Raw genomic sequence first — 4,214 nt, forward strand, 5'->3', positions numbered from 1 at the left:
CAACTTACATTCTTTGTCTATTTAACTTAGACACTGCTTATGTGTGAATTCATGTTTAAGTTGAAATCCATCAAATGCTCACATGCTTATATGATTGGAATTGTTGATCCATTACTGTTCTGATTTGCTTGTATGAGTATCTGTTGAGGGTCAAATATTGCATATTAGACCCCAGTTATTGCTTAGATTTACGAACATGATACCGTTTAATGGCCCGCTTTAATTATGTTTGTGATGCAGAGTGTATTTACTAGCATGGACTGAAAAGGGAGCTTAAAGCATGGATTTAACACTCTTAAGACACTAAAAGCAAGGGACGGACTCCAGGGGACCAGGATTGACAGAATTACACACCAAAGATCCGAGAAAATCGGGAAACTGAAGCTTAAGTGGCCCAAAAATCATCCAGAATGCAAGATCACGGGGTTCCCACCATTCCTCCAGCTCGAAACTCCATACATGTCCTGAGGACCATAAATTAACCGTACACGTCAATTTTCAACCCTCAGTTCCCTGTATAAGCGGCCTAACGGACAGATCAGCCCATAAGCCATTGATTTGAGGCCCACCTGATATTCGAATATGCTTCAAACTCGGGTTCGACGCATTAAATAAGATGAGAAAACGGATGGACGGATCGAATTTCTCTAAACATCAAAATGGACCCAACTTACCTGGTGCGTGTGCACAGAACACGCATAGGCGCCGTGCACCGAACAAAGTAAAGTCGGTTAGCATTGTGCTGACCGACGATTTCCCTCAAACAAACCAAAGACGCAATAGCGTCTTTGCTGCCGACGCCGGGTCTTGATTGTGGGCCCCACTAGTCATCCTTTTCAAAGATCGGATCTGTCCATTGCATTCAGAATGGGGGGTTTTACGCAGCCTAGATGACCTTTTGGCATCATGCAAGTTTCTTCACGTTCCCAACCGTTAAACGTAAGATGGATGGCGGAGTAGATAATATCATAGGCCACACCGATTTCACTCCAAAAATACTCATCCATGTATGGTTCTTCGTTCTGAATCTAATGAGTGGTGTGGATCTTCCACCTGACAGCAATAAACGGGCCAACGCAATTAATAGAGTCGACTTGCGTCGACTTTGTTTCGCAACAGAGGTCGCGGTTGATCTCTGCGTGCTACCATCATGGCCCATATGATGAATCTGGACCGTCTGTCAGGCTTTAGAAGGCCCTATAAACATGGCCTAGGTGACTAAATCTTAGAAGACAGTGGAGATCAGTCTCCATTCATCCAAATAGAAGACTGATGGTGTAACGAAAAATCTCTATGGGCCACACCGAATGCAAGCCATACCACATCATTTCTAACTGATTTTTCGTTCTTCATCCAATGAACGGATTGGATCTTATGACCAACACCAAGAAATGGGCCCCACCAACGTCCAGCGTCAGTCCGATGGCGCTGCTTATGCACTTCCGAAAATCACGGCGCAAAACAGGGAGCTATCTTGACTGCGTAAAAGCCTTCGCAGGCAGTTTCTAAAGAGGACACAACTGACTTCTCCAGGGCCCTGGACAACTATAAGAAAGAGAGAAAGAACGGGAGGTGGGGGACGGAAGGATCTTGGCTCGATCGGACGTGCATCAAAAGGAGGAGGGAGAGTAGAAGAGTTAGAAGTTTTCTTATTTTACTGTTTGTTTTTATTCAAGTTCTAGCCCGTTCATGGCTGGCTCAACCTCTTAGCTAAGGCTAAGAGGTGAAGCTTATGGCATGATGGAAAGACTCTATGGCTTTGATTCATTACTAAACTGATGTTGATCTTGGGTTGATTTTAAGGATTACCTTTAGTTTTTAATGGTTTGTTGTGACTGAAATTACAATAGATCTGCGATGGCTTTGTGTATTTCCTTTCATTATTGTGATTATGCAGTTAGGAAACCTTGTTGTTCACCATCGCCCATTGGACATGGTTGGATGACGGAACCCTTCCTAACATTCATACATCACTCAAATTGGCTGTGGATTGGTTTAATTCTGTTGTTTGCTTTGTCTTGTGGGCATGGTTTTGTGATGGAATCCATTCTAATTTACATCTGTCTTGTCTCTTGGAAACTGGATCAACAACAGTTCAGATTCGATTTTAGTGATATATCTTCCAACTGGATGAAGATGGGACTCGAAGTCTAGTTGAGTTCGTGAATCAAGCGTAGACTTCCCTGATATCTACAAGTGGATCCTCTGAATCCCTAGTTTCCTTCCTCTGAATTCTTTAAGTTTTAGATTAATATTTCACTATTATTCCCTCAAATTCAGTCGATTTAGATTTCATCTTAATCTAGTTCTAGTTCTAGTGAGTTTCAGATTATGCACAGGTTTCAGTCCCTTGGGATTCGACCTCGGTCTTACCGAGTTTAATACTACATCACAACCCTATACTTGGGGAGTGAACAAGTTTTTGTCGCCGTTGCCGAGGATTGACGGTTACGATTCTTTGAAATTAATTAGTTTTATAATTAGTTTGAGATTAGGATTTTACTAACTTTAGTTTTAGATTTTTATTTCTATTTGATTTCTATAACTAACTTCTTTCCTATTTTATAGGATTCTGAGATAGGTTTCTAAATTGGTAATTTCTTTCTTAATTTCTTCCTTGCTATTTCTAAATTAGGATTTATTTTAACAAGTTTATAATTCTAACTCTTTTAGAATCTAACTTTGTTTCATAATTTATTTTTAGAAATTTTCTACTTATAGATTTTTTTTAGAAACTAACCTTCCTATTTTGTAGGCTTTTAAGATAGAAATTTCTAATTTGATAAGCTCTTTCTCTACTTTCTATTTTTCAGATCTCTTTTTAACTTACTTTCTAGTTTAGGACTTTCCTAATTTATTTTAGAAATTTTCACTTTCCTTTAGGAAATTCTTCTTTTAGAAACTAGTTTACTTCTATCTTTCTTTTTAAGGATTTTCTAATTTTAGACATTCTCTTTAGAAACTGACTTGTTTTGTTTTCTTTTGAAGGTTTTTAACTTAGAGACTCCAATTTGGTAACTTCTTTCCAACCCTCTCTTTCTTTCTAGATTTTCTTTTCCTTTCTTAGGATTAGGTTTCGAATTTGATTAAGGGATGTGAGTGTTTCATGCCTAAGTGGGCCTGTGACAACACTCGACGTCTCTTGACTGAAAGAGGATTGGTTGAGGGGTTAACTATCCATCGCAGGACTAAACACCACTCAAAATCCCCTGAGTTAATTGAAGTGATGGCTGAGAACCAACCTCTTCTACCTCAACCAAGGGTGGAGGACATTCAGGATGAGAATGAGGTGCATCAAGCACCCTCGCCTCGTACTTTACGAGATTATTTACAACCAGCGGGGGTGAGTACGCACTCATGCATGATTTTTCCTGAAAATACAGGACATATGGACATCAAACCAGGGGTTATCTAACTCCTTCCTAAGTTCCATGGGCTTGAATCTGAAGAACCATTTCTACATTTGAAAGAGTTTGATGAGATCATAGCCACTTTATATTTTCAAAATGTGTCTGAGGACACAGTCAGGCTGAGACTCTTTCCTTTTTCCTTAAAGAAGAAGGCTAAGACGTGGTTACATTCACTACGTCCTAGATCCATTGGCACATGGAATGATATGCAAAGAGAATTTATAAAGAAATTTTTTCCACATCATAAAACGATTACCCATAGAAAAGCAATCATGAACTTCACCCAAAAGGAGGATGAAACATTTTACCAATGTTGGGAAAGGTTCAAGGATTTGGTCAGTTCATGCCCACAACACGGCTTTGAAACATGGTGCATTACAAATTTTTTCTACGATGGACTGACATCTTCCATGCGCCAAATGGTCGAGACAATATGTAATGGAGAATTCATTAATCAAAATGTTGACGAGGTATGGGATTACCTCGATAGTCTTGGTGAAAAAATACAATCATGGGACTATTACCCAAAATCGAACAACACGTCTAGGCCGACTCAATCTAAGGAGAAAGGTGGATTGTATCTCTTGAAAGAAGAGGATGATCTCAAGTATAAAGTGACTACGCTCATAAGAAAAGTTGAGGCCATGGAAGGAAAGAAGGATGAGGTTAATGAAAGTGTTTGCGGCATCTGTGATTGCAACATTCATACAACTGAAAATTGTCCTATGATACCCGCCTTTCGAGAAGTGTTGAATGAACAATTCAATGCCGTAAATACTTATCAAAGACCTTTCAATGGACCGA

General features: G+C 39.5%; 1 non-coding gene across 1 annotated transcript; it reads right to left on the reverse strand.

The window, feature by feature from the left end:
* Window positions 1–3,664: 3,664 nt before the first annotated feature.
* On the reverse strand, window positions 3,665–3,771 carry LOC131238316 (small nucleolar RNA R71). The gene has a single exon (XR_009167719.1). It is a non-coding gene; the product is annotated as a small nucleolar RNA R71 (small nucleolar RNA).
* Between the last annotated feature and the right edge of the window lie 443 nt (window positions 3,772–4,214).

This window comes from Magnolia sinica, chromosome 2 (genome assembly GCF_029962835.1).
Source record: "Magnolia sinica isolate HGM2019 chromosome 2, MsV1, whole genome shotgun sequence".
Taxonomy (NCBI): Eukaryota; Viridiplantae; Streptophyta; class Magnoliopsida; order Magnoliales; family Magnoliaceae; genus Magnolia; species Magnolia sinica.